The following is a 14,328-nucleotide window of genomic DNA, read 5'->3' as shown; positions in this document are numbered from 1 at the left end:
GAGTGCAGTGATGTGAAACGTAGGGCACAATTACAGAAGAAGCATCATGAACAGCCATGGGTACCATTATGAATTGTTTGCATCATGTCATATCCTAAAGCTTTAAGTACTTTATGCACAAAAGCATTAGGTGGTTCTCCAGAAATTTCAGAGTACAAAGATGAGTCAATCGATCTCTTCAACACTACAACACAGTGTCTCTAACTATCTGAATTTGTACTGAGAAAGCAGCTTGCTGGAAGTTACAAGTTGCTCACATTTTGAACTTTTCTTTTAAAGGGTATCAGCCATCATTGTACTATGTGCATCTAAGCACAAGTCGTTTTGAATTATACTGTTAGTTTTACCTGCATTGAAGACAAGAAAAACTGCTATATATCATTTGCATTGTGGTAAGGTTATTATTTAAAATGCTTTTTCTGTACTTATGTATGCTGCTACATCCACTGAAATTAAAACATTTAAGGGGAATTTAAAAAATTGTGTCAACATCTCTGAACTACTACTGTAATTACTACTGTGCAGGTTTTGCCTGTCAAATGGAGGAAGTAGAATTTGCCATCATAAACTGTAGACTTCATAACACTTCCCTGATGAAAAACTCAGTTAAAAACATAAACTTCAGCTACATTTTTTTCTAAATGTAGCTTCCTTAGAAACTTTGCTTTAGTCCAGACAATATCAAGGTTTAAACATTTTTATTTCTAAACATTTTCTCTTGGATTTTCTATCAGACTTTATTGATTTACTCTTTATCTCTTATTTACAAACACTATTTTATTGCATAAGATAACTTCTTTTTTTTTCATAACTATCTAGGTTGCAGCAACCACAAATGCATCTATAAGTGGTCACAAAGAAGCAGTGGGCTGGTTAAGTGACATGCTCAGTCATGCTATATGGAGACAAAAGGAACTGAACCCAAGACTACAATGACTATTTAGTTAAAAGCTCATATCCTTACATCTGTGCTCCACTGGTAGAATCAGAAACGTAGAAGTTTTTACTGTCAGTCTTATTTACATAATCTGTTTCTTCATTCCCTCAGTTTATAATCTTCAGTGCTGCAACTTTAAGATAGGAAAAGAAAGGAGACAGAAGTAAACAAGAGAGAAGTTGGGAAATGAAGAAAAAACATTTAGCTTAACCTACCTTCTAAGCACATTTCTCCAATTATTGTGATGCCCAGTACAACTTAATTTGACAATACGTTCTTCTTCATCTAGTATATAATAAATCACATTTCTTAACTATGTGATAGCCATAGCGAGAACAAAGAAAAATCAGTCTATCCACTTTTTTAATTTGGTTGATATTGTTGTGCAAGGTATGATATTCTACTTTACCTCTCACCCCCTTACCACAAGAATCCTGGACAAAGGCAAAAATAATGAGAGGGCACAATCCCAAAATCAGGGACAAATTTGAAACATTGCTCTAATAAAGTCAAAAAGTTACCAGAATAACAAGTTTTGCATTATCATGCATTTTCTGAAGGATGCAAAATCTCTAACTTGATGTCTGACATAAATGCCTGCCCTTATGTAGTGACTTTAGTCTTCAATGATTTACCAGAATACCACAAATTTTATGAAGAGCAGGCCAAAAATGTGAGGCACAGCTCTCAAAGTTATATGACATTTTTCTAGATTTGACAGATATGCATTCCACTGTAGCACAGATCCCAGAGACTTCATCCTAGCACACTCTTTCAGGGGTCTATGACTGGTTCATTCAGGTATTTAACTTCTCTGTGCTGGAGTTACCAGCACCCTTCTTGCACTGATGATTTCAAGGCTTCATCAAAAGAGGCAAGAGGTAATCCTGTGGCACACCACTGTTGCTAGTAAAGGAAGAATGTTCGCTAAGTTGTGTCAGCCCTACACCCTTCATGTTGGCATTACTTCAGTCGGCTGAGAAGGCAATATGGCATGTGAGTCATATGACTTACAGAAGTCCTACGACAAGTACATCTCGATGGCCTTACCACATACCCAGTTCAGTGGCCACTCCAAGTCCTGGTCTCCACCCGGCTCCATAACCAGACTGCCTCCCCCAACACATCAACCAGCCTTCTGGGAAATGTGAACAGAGTCTCTTCATTTCTTCCTCTGCTTATCCAAGTCTAGTAACTGCCTCAGCTGACAGTCAAGCTGCCTGGGTCACAATCAAGGCTTTATCCCTCTGTAGCACAGAGCCTGATGTTCTGTTCTAACATAACAAAAAATATATATATATCAGTAGTTTCTCAATAAATGTTAAGAAATAAATATATCCCCAGCTCACCAATATTAACAGAGACAGTAACTTTGCTTTCTTATGCTAAACTTGATACACGTGTATTATTTTTCCTTATTTTTTGTCACACTTATTTCGATTTTATAAAACCTCATATGTTTCATTTATCCAGTTCATTGCTACTTGCCTAACTTGATGGAAGCCTTTTCCTGACAGCCATTCTGCTAATTTTTACTAACAGGACCTGTACTATCCTACAGCTTTTGGCATACATCCTGCATTGTAGGTTGGTAAAGCCTAAAGGCAAATATCAGAAGTTATAAGTATCTCAGCCATGTCAGATACATGTCATACATGATCTCAGCTTAAGGCCAATAGGTGTGTGGATATTATGGCAAGCTAAAACTGTATGCATCCTTTTTTAGGTTTACTTCAGAAACCTGAATCATAAGTGACTAAAACACAAACTACCAAACAAACTGCTGAAAAAACAGCAAACATAGAAGGCTGAAAGTTATAAACCATTGAAACAAAAATAATAAAACAATAACTTTAAAATAAAGAATGGTAATTCAGTGGAGTTCTTCATGCTCTAGTGTGTGTGTGTGTGTGTGTGTGTGTGTGTGTGTGTGTGTGTGTGTGTGTGTGTGTGTGTGTGTTGGGGGGGGGTGCATCTTCTCCCTCTGCTACATTTGTTACCTTAACGTTCAAACTCTGAGGTTATACAACCTTGCAGTGACTGATTCAAATTAAATTTATTTTATTTACTTACTTATTTATTGCATTTGTTACCGGGTTTGTCTGAATGCACCATGCAAGAACCCTTTTCAGTAGAGGCCAGGGAGAAAAAAAGCTTCATAAACATAAAACATTTATACGTTCATCATACTTGACCTAGCATAATAAGTAGGCAACACGTGTATCAGGCAACATATTTCACTGTTACATACAGACATACAGAAACAAACGCATCTTTCATAATCAGCATCTTACAATGAGTTAAGCCTATTATAATACGATTCAGTCTGTAAATGTCAAAAGCAGTTTAACATGTAAGTGTTTCAATGTAGTAGTGATGACAGAGGTTCCAAAGTAGTAGTGCTTCGATCATTAGGAAGGCAGATGGGGTACAGCAATCTGTGGAGATAGAGAACCTGAAAGTTAGATAAAGATGGGAAGATGTAGTTAGGCTAGTCATGAGTGATGGCAACAAGAACAGAGGAATAAGTAAAAATAAAATGTAGCTAGGGTAGTAGTTGGTCAGACAGCTGGTATAGAGCATTGACACAATCAGTTTAGGAGATGAGCATGCAGGTTTCTCTTAAAGCTAAGCTTATTGTATATTTTCCTTAGTGGGCTGGGTATGATATTTCATATCTTAGAATTGTAACTGGGGTAGAGAGCATCCTCTGATGAGTTCTAGGATTTAGTTTGTTCATTCCGGAATTTATCTTTAGAACCAAGAGGTTTACTAGGAGAGTATGCAGGTAAGAGTATTCACCTGGGTGTTGAAATAATGTAATGATCATGTTTAGCTGAAGGAATTTAAGGCAGCACAGAAATTCCATCCAATTTACTTTTGAGAGTGCTAGGCCATGAATTTGGCAGTGTTATTGTAGCATTGTTCAAGCTATCCTAGGAGGCTTTTGTGTAGTTTACTGAGGATAGGGGTAGTGCACAACATTGTTGGTAGGAGATAACTGTGTGCAGTAGATTTATGACTCAGGCCAGTCAGAAATTGCTTGACTCAGTATACAGCTCCAAGCCTTTTTTGAGTTTTCTTTATGACATTATATATGGGAATATAAAATTTCAGTTTATAGTCAACTGTTACACCAAGCAGCTTGGTGCAGGAAACCTGGTCAAGTTTAAATTTGAGCAGAGGAAATATTAAAATGATTTGAGTTTTGAGACCTGGATTCAGAGAGGAAAAACATCAGTTTAGCTTTTTTAGCATTAAGCGTAAAGTGAGTTTTATCTGTCTACTTTCTATGGTACTGAATAGGATTCCTGTGTAATGATCTATAACTGTCCCAAAGAGGGGACAGAGGAAATTACTGTAGCATCATCTGCATACTGAATCATAGCGAATGATGATACGACAGTGCAAAGTTATTTTTGTATATGACGAACATCAAGAGTAAAAGAATTGACCTTGGGAGACACCTATAGAAACTGGGAGCAGGGAGGAACATGTGTTTTGCCACCTTACTGCTTAGGTCCAATTACTTAGGTAGCTCTTGAACCATGATAATTTTAAGTGAAATAAGTTAAGTTCTGCTAGGGTTTGAATCAATTTTGGGTTTAGAACAGTATCAAATGCCTTGGACAGATCCATAAAAAGGGCCGAAACTTGATTGTCAGCATTATGATGTTAGTTCACATTGTCTAGAAATTATAGCATAGCAGTAGTGGTGATATGAGGGAGGTGGAGAACACGATCGGTATGTGAGAGGAGATTATTGATGAGTAGATATTGGAGGATTTGAATGTGCACACAATGCTGTAGGATGTTTGAGATGAGGAAGGATAGCTATGGGTCGATAATAACCTAGGTCAGTAGATTTTCCTCCCTTCTGTAGTAGCATGATGTGTGATTGCTTCCATATTTCAAGATCATATTTCTTGGTAATGAATCTGTTTATGGTGACAGTGACTGGAACTACTAACGTCTCAGCTACTACTTCAAAGTACTCTGCCTGCAGGTTATCAGCTGCTACAGTAGTTAACTTCAATTTACGGAGCGGCTTTTTGATGGATGCAGTAGGTATGGCTTTAGTGTAAAGGTGTTTGTTTGAAGTAGATTTTCAAGTTTATCATAGCATGGTTGTGAATCTATGGATGTTTAGTGCAGTACAGTTGTTGTGCTGATGACAAAGTATGGAATGGAGTCTTCTTTAGTGCTATCAGTATCATTTGCATGGGACTTAGTTGGGTTTTTCTGCCAGGCTGAAGAAGATTGTTGGTGCTGAACCAGAAAGTTTTTGGATTAATTTGGGAAGTGTTTTGAATGCCTATATAGTACTTATTTTTGTCTGCTTTTACAGGGGATTTTACTTTCTTCCATACAAAGCAGTTGGTCTGTAGCTTGGAAGAGTTTTATTATTCTACTAGATTTTCCAAGCTCTGTTCCTACGTCTTATGACTTGTTTAGTGGTATGTATTAGCCAGTAAATTTTATTTATCTGCATGGGTACAAATAAAAAGATAATAATAAATAATACAATACACAGAGATAAGTGAGTAGGTAAAAATATTCACAATTGAATGAGCAACAGAACTGGCACTAGGCAGTTTACAATACAAATCTGACAACAGTTGTAATATGCCAAACAAAACCAACTCTACAGTAGTTCAGAAGGAAGGGTCTTCAAGGAAGACAAAACCACCAGCCATGGTGAAATTCCATCTGCCACCTGGCAGCATACTCCAGAGTCATGGACCTTGGTAGGTAAAAGGATGCATGTAATAATGTCATAGCCTTGCTTGTGGAACAACCAGCATTCCCTTGCAGGTTGATTGCAAGGAACTAGCCAGCCAATACATTCCAGAAGGTCACACAGGTAGAGAGTTCCAAGTACAATGCCCATCACACATTCAGAACTACAGGCAACTGTTAGGGGTATCTAGTTACACTGAATACAAATAATTATAGAATGGGCCACCCAAAAGGGTGTGAATACACAGGTAATGCGTGACTAAAAAAAAGAAAAAAAAAACATGCCACTTCATGGTAGCATATTAAGGTACGCTGAATTTTGGACAAAAAAAAAACGCAAACAGGCATAATTTTTTATTCTCTCTAAATGCGACTTTGCTGTTTAGCAAGGGTACAAAAAACATAAAACAGTAAAGTGCGTGCATATGTGTGTGTGTGTGTGTGTGTGTGTGTGTGTGTGTGTGTGTGTGTGTGTGTGTGTGTGTATCTGTATCTCTGTATTTGAAAGAGAGAGAGAGAGAGAGCATGAGAAAGGGAGAGAAAAAGAGAGACAGAGTGAGTATACTGCCATCATGCCATTACCTACACAATAAGAAATACGAAACTCTAATCTCTGGCATTACTGACTGACGTTAATCCCCAATATTTTACCAGCAAATCAAACATTCGATCAGGGGTCCGAATGGAGAGATGAAAAGTCAGCAAGCAAAAGAGAGTAGTACTGCTGGAACTGAATTCATCCTGAAGTCTTGGTGAGTACTTTCATGAGTTGGACTCTATTTTTCACAAAATCCCACCAAGATGGCAATGATATATAGACTGTATTTTATATAACATAGATCATGGACAGAAGTAGAGTAAAAAATAAAAAAGATAGCTGGGTGCACAAGTCCCATGATAAAAAGGTGCCCAATCCTGGTAGGCACACTGGTGCCAGGACTGGTAAAAAATAACACTGTAAAATTCTCAAGATACAGAAACATTCCTACAATGGGGCTAGGCCAGGCCCAGGGGGAGATTGTGCCCCCCCCCCATTGTACAAGGAGGTAGTAGTCCACAAAATCACAAAAAATGATAGGCCAAAAAAGAGCCATAAAGATGATAGAGTGGACTGTTGACTATAAGAAAGAAGTTATGTATTGTTACTATTATGGAAGAAGCCCATAACGTCTAGACAGAAGATATACAAAAAGATTAATAGAGAAATTAGAGGAAAGAAAAATATTTCCACAAGAAAAACCTGTCAGAAGCTTCAAATAAAAAATTGTTCGTTAATACAATTTATGAAAAAGATTATATAGAGCAAGGAAACTTGGGACATTTGGGAAAAAAGAAGCAACTGAGGAAGTTGAAAAATATTAAGAACAAAATATGGAGACTTTTGAAAGGTATAAAAAAGAAATATGGACATGGGGAAGAAAGAGAGATCTGATATGGTACAATATTTATGCAAAGGAGAAAGACAAATTAATCAATACAAGAAAGGCAGCCTCAAAGATACTCAAAGAGAAATACAAGCAAAGGCATCCAGATATGGAAAATTTCACAATATAAAAAAATAATATCACAAAGAGGGAACATAGAACAATAAAACAGTAACGTTGAAATTAAAAAGTAGAAGCTGAAGTTATGGAATTCCTACAAAGTGAAGGATTCAGTGCAGAAAGTCCAACACAGGTTGTATCACAGCATGATAGAACAATGAGTCCCCAATGTAAGGAAAAGCAGGAGGAGCAGGAGACATCTGAAGAAGAAATATGGACATGGGACAGAAAAAGAGATCTAATATTTTGCAATATTTATGCAAAGGAGAAAGCAAAACTAATCAATACAGAAAGAGCAGCACCAAAGATATTTGAAGAGAAATACAGGCAAAGGCATTCAGACATGGAACATTTTACTACACAAAAAATAAGAAAACAAAGAGGAAAAGTAGAAAAGAAGATTAGTAATGGAGAGGTTAAACAAATAGAAACTGAGGTTATGGAGTACCTGCAAAGTAAAGAATTTAGTGTAGAAAATCTAACTCTGATAACATTACAGAAGGACACAGCAATGGAAACCCAAATTAAGGAGAAACTTTCGGAGTGAGAAATATCTGATCATTTGCCACATGAAGAGACTTTGGAGCCTTCCACAGGAAACCAGTACATTCAGTTGGAATTGCACAGCAAGGGAAGGAACAGTAAACGATGGCAACTCTGACACAGTCAATGTCATGGAGTGATAGGCCATTGAATTCTAATATGAAAGAGCAATGGATGACACAGGAAGAAACTGAAGAGAATGTGGCACAGGAAGATGCTCTGGAACTTTCTATAGAATGCCCACAGGAAATGGAGAACAAAGAATGTGCCTTTAGTTTAGAAGAAAATTATCTAAGAAAAGAGCTGCTTGATTTAATAGAGATGGACAGGCATATTAATATCAGTGAAAGAATAGACTACAGAAAGTCAACAAAACCCCAAAAGTTAAAAGTTTGATAAAACAAATGAACACAGTAATTAGGACTGTTCATAGAGATTCATGTGATATAACAGAAGCAAATAGGATGTATTACTGTGCAGCTAAATTAATAGCATATAAGGCTTACCACAAAAACACACGGTAGTAAGGGAAAGGAAGGGGAGAAATTGAATGTCATCAAAGAAGGATTTGATAGAGAAAGCAATAAAGTAATTAAGACAAGAAGTGTCACTGTTAAAAGAGTATAAAAGAGGAAACAGATAAAAAATAATCAGCAAGATACACATGAGAAAAGGAATGCATAGCATCAGAACAGATCAGGATCTATCATGCACTATTGCAAAAAAATAAACCAAAGATATCAGTGTAGACAGGAAAACCTAGAAGATATGCAGATATATAAAAAGGAAAAAGTACAAAATAAGCAATTCATTGTTGACCCAAAAAAGTTTTGTAAAGAACTGAGAAACAAGGCAAAAGGAATTGAAACAACACCATGAAAAAGAAGAAATAGATACATTTTGGAGAAATATCTATGAAGATTGTGTGGGGCATAGCAAAGATGCTAAAATTGATAGAAGAAGTAAAAGAAAGAATAAGAAGTTCAAATGTACAGGATATGGAATGGGATGAAGTAATGGCCAGAGACATTGAAACTAAGTTAAGAAAAGCTCCTAATTGGAAAACCCCAGGCCCAGATGCATACCTAACCTCTGGCTGAAAGTATTAACATCGTTACATGAAGATTTAGCCATAAGTAAGAACTATTTATATGTGCACCCCGAAGAGACACCAGTCTGGTTAACAACAGGAAAAATAATACTCCTACTTAAGTGCAAACCTGCAAGCTATCCTAAAAACTATAGACCAATGACAAGCCTTTCAACGATGCATAAACTACACACTGGAACTGACGCTGACAGAGTTTCTAATCATTTAGAAGAAAACTCAGTCATGACAGTAGAACAAAAGGGTTATAAAAGAAAGTTATATGAAACAAAGGGTCATTTGTTGTTCAATAAAGTCATAACAGAGGACTGTAAAACAGGAAAAAAAATCTAAGAATGGCATGGATAGACTACAAAAAAGCATTGACAATATCCTACATTCATGGATTAAAAAAGTGCTTAAAAGTTTAAAAGATACACCCTACATGGATCGGATACATTACAGTGATCATGAAACAGTGGCAAACCACTTTGCTGTTAAGCCATGATAAAGGACAAATTATTATTCCAGAAATAAAAATTCAAAGGGGGATAATTCCAGGGTTACTCTGTCACTGCTGCTCTTTTGTCTTGCCCTTAACCCATCAAGCTGCCTACTTAAGAGGTTATGGCTACAATTTGGCTCCCAGAAAACAACAAAGTATAAAGACTTCTCATCTTATTTTCTTAAATGATTTTAAACTATATTCAAAGAAACTTATAAAGAAATGGTAGGCACCCCACGACAATCGAAGCAAACCTCTTAAAGTCAGTTAAAAATGTACTTCTTTATTCCAACAAAAAAGTAAGCGCTTTCACGTCTCCAAGGATGCTTCATCAGACTTTAAAACAGTTACAAAATATTCAAAATCCCTTTAAATACCATTTTCATTTTAGCATAAGCCAATAAGGAGGCTAATAAAAATCACATGATAAGCACTCTTGTAAAATTTCCTACTAAACTAATGCTTTGCATAACCAACCTAGAAAATATATATAAAAAGCATATATATATATATATATATATATATATATATATATATATATATATATATATATATATGTATATATATATATATATATATATATATATATATATATAACATATGAAAAGACATAAAAAAACACATTTATAATCCAACAATAGCATGTATATATATATATATATATATATATATATATATATATATATATATATATAAATGTGTTTGTTCCTATATATAGCCTATGTAGTTCCTAGAATTTGTAATTAGTGACATAAGAACATCAATAACTAGGCTAGATGTTAAACATCATATGCTTCATATACACTTATGCTATTATACCACTGGAGAAAATGTATTCCTATACTTCTAAAAAATGTTGTTGTACTTCTAAAAAATGTTTACGCCTCTGAAAGTTAATGCTTCAAGGGTCGCTCTAGCAGGAAAGGCTTCAATGAGACCCTATCATTCAGGCCATGTCCTTTGTCAGCCTGTAACCTAATTATCCACTTCCCTTCCTCTTTTTCTGTGTAATTGCCTATGTTTCCTAATCTTTCTGTAGCATGTATAAGTTCTAAAACCAAAAACTTAAAACTATGTGTTGTATCATTCAGTAGGACATGTTTAGCTAAAGCATTACCTTCATTTTCCCTACTGATTGCATAAACATGTTCCCTTATTCTTTCTCTAAGTGTCCTATTTGTCTTTCCAACATAGAAACCACTGCATTTCTGGCATATGGCTAAATATACCAAATTCCTGGATCTGCAGTCAGCATAATGGTTAATTTCATATTTAACATGTGTGTCTGGATGTTCAAAAACATTTTTATTCAAAATGAAATTGCTCTGATTACAGTTATGACAAGCAAAAGTTCCTTTCCTAGAGGAAAGTGGTCCCTTCTTAACATTATGTTCATAGCATAGCATCCTTTTCAGTGATTTAGTATTTTTATAACTAAAACTCAGATGTGTGCCTACTAATCCTTTATTTCCTCATCCAGTAATAATATTCCCCAGTTTCTCTTAATTACTTCTGTTATGGTGTTATTGTTATTGGTATAGGGAATAACCAATCTCTTCACTTTGTAATTGTCTTTCCTTTTTGTTGCATGAGAATAATTATTCCTACTAATATATGGTTGTCCACCTTTTTCTCGTTCAACTTCCTGTAGAAACCTAAGGTCTTTTTTGTGATATCCCCTTTCTACAAAATCTTTCTGTATTTTATTAATAGCTTCACTGTAGACTACATCATCACTAGTTAGTCGAGAATATCTCATTGCTTGATTTTTCACTACATTTATATGTACATGTGGTGGATGCATGCTATTTCGATGTAGAAGGGCATTCCTTCTGCAAGGTTTCTTATAAACTTCTGTGCTTATAATTCCATGTTCTTTCTTAAGTAGTACATCCAGAAATTCTATTTTATTCTGAGATATCTCACTTGTTAATGTTAGAAAAGCAGTAGTTCCATTTATATAAGTAATAAAGTCATCCAAAACATCTAGGTCACCTCCCCAAACAACAAAAACGTCATCCACAAATCTCTTGTAATATTTTATGTATTTTGAAAATAGTATATGTTCAAAAATATAGATGTGTTCCCAATATGCCAACACCAAGTTTGCATAAGAGTTGGCACATGGTGTGCCCATTGCTACTCCTGTTACTTGTAACAAATAATTTCCCTCAAAAAGTGAAAACATTGTTATTAAGGACCAAATCCATCAACATAGTAATTCTAATAATCTGACTGTTCTTCAATCCCTTCTGAATTAAATATAATCTTAGAAAATCCATACCAATGTCATTGGGTATACTAGTGAATAACGATTTAACGTCTAAGGTTACCATATAGTCTGAATCTTTCAGACCACCATTTACATTAAATGGTGCTAGAGTCTCTAAGAACTGTTGTGTATCTTAGAATCAAAGAAGATGAATCTACTATTGGCCTTAGCTGTTTCTCTAAATAAATAGATATACTCTCTGTTAGCCAACCTTTTCCTGAAACTATTGGTCTAATAGGTGGATTATCTAGCATTTTATGTATTTTTGGAAGGCCTCTGAAAGTAGGAACAAGAGATTTCTCTATCAGGAAATATTGATACAGGTTACTATCAATGACACCACACATTAACATATCATATAGATCTGCATGCACATCTTTAATAATCTTGAGTTCTGTTGTCATTAAACTTCTATAAGTTGTTTGATCTGCTAGCATGGTGCTAATACTAGTTCTATAATATTCATTGGCTTATGCTAAAGTGAAAATGGTATTTAAAGGGATTTTGAATTTTTTGTAACTGTTTTAAAGTCTGATGAAGCATCCTTGGAGATGCGAAAGCGCTTACTTTTTTGTTGGAATAAAGAAGTACATTTTTAACTGACTTTAAGAGGTTTGCTTCGATTGTCGTGGGGTGCCTACCATTTCTTTATAAGTTTCTTCACAAAGTGTTTTGTTTGGAGGTACTTTACCCCTGCAGTGTTTTCTCTTTTTTATGCATGTAGATGATTTAAAACTGTACAGTTCATCAGATGAGGAATTGAAAGCACAGTTACAAGTGTTTAAAACTTTTCAGATGATATAAGAATGTTATTTGGTCTTGATAAACGTGCAAAAGCAACCTTTAAAGCAGGAAAGCTGCAGCACCAAGAAAAGGAATGTGACAAAAAAGAACTTGAGCAAGAGGGAGTATATAAATATTTGGGAACTGATGAAGAATCAACAATAAAACATGAACAAATGTGAGTAAAATTTAGTAAGGAATATTTTAGAAGACTATAATTCATATTGAAAACAGCACTGACATCTAGGAACAAAGTCCAAGCTATAAACCAATTTGTTCTTCCTGTCCTAACTCACAGTTTTGGAGTGACTGACTGGACCCAAAAGGTGTTGGATAAGATGGACAGGAAAACAAGAAGGATGCTTCATTCTCATCAAGCGATTTATAAAAATGAGTGTATACCAAGACTTTATATTCCCCGTTCTGAAGGAGACATGGACCTCCTTGAAATTGATTACATGTATAGATCTGCAGTCGTGAGCCTGCATACATATCTGCTGACCTCATAACACTTAAATGTAGTGAAAGTTTCAAAACAAGAGGAGAATAAGTTTAAGATGACTTCCCAGCTTAGTTCAACAGAAGTATATCGGCGTCAAGCGGGAATGTAATTCAAACCAGAAGCAGATAAAAATCAGGCAGCAACTGAATGTGCTAAAAAAAAGAATATAAGGTGAAGGATCAGATGAGAAGGTAAGAAATGTGTAAAATGCATAAATATAGTTGCAAGTATAGAAAACTCTTGCAACAACCTCATGTTGATCAGGATCGAATGCAGAAATAGTTAAGGAGAGGTGAAATTAAACCAAAAGATAAAGGGTTAATACTGGTGTCCCAAGACAGTGGACTACATACAAGTTGGTTTACAAAGTCTATCGAACATGTGGGAAAAACAGACAAATGTAGGTTTTGTAAAGCAGAACTGGAAACAGTCGCATATCTTGTTGCTGGTTGTGATATGCTAATAGAAGAAGGACTATATACTGAAATGCATAATAATGTGGTAAGACTGATGCAATGGGGATTGAACAAACAATATAATATTGAAGTAGCTGAAAAACAATGGAAACATGAGCCACAAAGCATTATAAAAAAATGAAGTTTATATCACATGGCATTATCCATTACCAACAGTTCAAAAAACAGATGTGAGAAAATCAGATTTAGTAGTCCATGAAAAGAAGACAAAAGTAGCATTGATCATTGAAACTGCTACACCTAGTGACTACGGTGTCTTACATACAGAGAGACACCTAGTCATAACATACCAGTATCTGCAGGCAGAAGTGAGGGCAATGTCAGAGAAGGATACACAGATAGTTCCAATAGTAGTAGCAGCAATGGGGCTTAGAAAAAACAATTTACAGTCATACTTAGATATGTTACTGATACATGTAAGTCCATATGAATTGCAGAAGGAGTCATTACTGGGCACATTGCAGGTGCTATGTAGAGTACTTCTGGCTAACATCAAAGATTGAAACAATACTAATTTCAAGAAATTTAATAATACTTTGACTTAAGAATGGGGTAATTTCCTGCCATTGTATTAGAAACCCAAAAATCTTGGAATTAAAAAGAGACAGAGAAGAGGTATGCGGCAAAATTAGGGACAGTTAAAAGGTTGGGGGAGGGGGTTGCAATGCCTTGCATTCTGTTATTGTTTTTTTTTTGTTCATTCATTTGATCACAATGACTCATCTGAATTGTATTAACTTAGCCAAAGTGTTTGTTACTGCTGGGCAAGTGTGTGAGTGAGTGAGTGAGTGAGTGTGTGTGTGTGTGTGTGTGTGTGTGTGTGTGTGTGTGTGTGTGTGTGTGTGTGTGTGTGTGTGTGTGTGTGTGTAGACATTACATACTTAGATAACTTATATTTTACATGTAAAATACATCCTCTAATAACAATTACAAATGCTA

The 14,328-nt window shown here is 35.5% G+C and overlaps 1 protein-coding gene across 1 annotated transcript in view; it reads right to left on the bottom strand.

Annotated features, from left to right (window-relative positions):
- Positions 1–14,328, bottom strand: part of LOC122815715 (differentially expressed in FDCP 6 homolog) — a 762,040-nt gene that overhangs the window by 491,601 nt on the left and 256,111 nt on the right. The gene's annotated exons all lie outside the window — the stretch shown is intronic.

Source organism: Protopterus annectens, chromosome 11.part0, assembly GCF_019279795.1.
Source record: "Protopterus annectens isolate FY-2018-M chromosome 11.part0, PAN1.0, whole genome shotgun sequence".
Taxonomy (NCBI): Eukaryota; Metazoa; Chordata; order Ceratodontiformes; family Protopteridae; genus Protopterus; species Protopterus annectens.
Note: the sequence above shows the minus strand (reverse complement) of the source record. Positions and strands in the feature narration are given on the sequence as shown.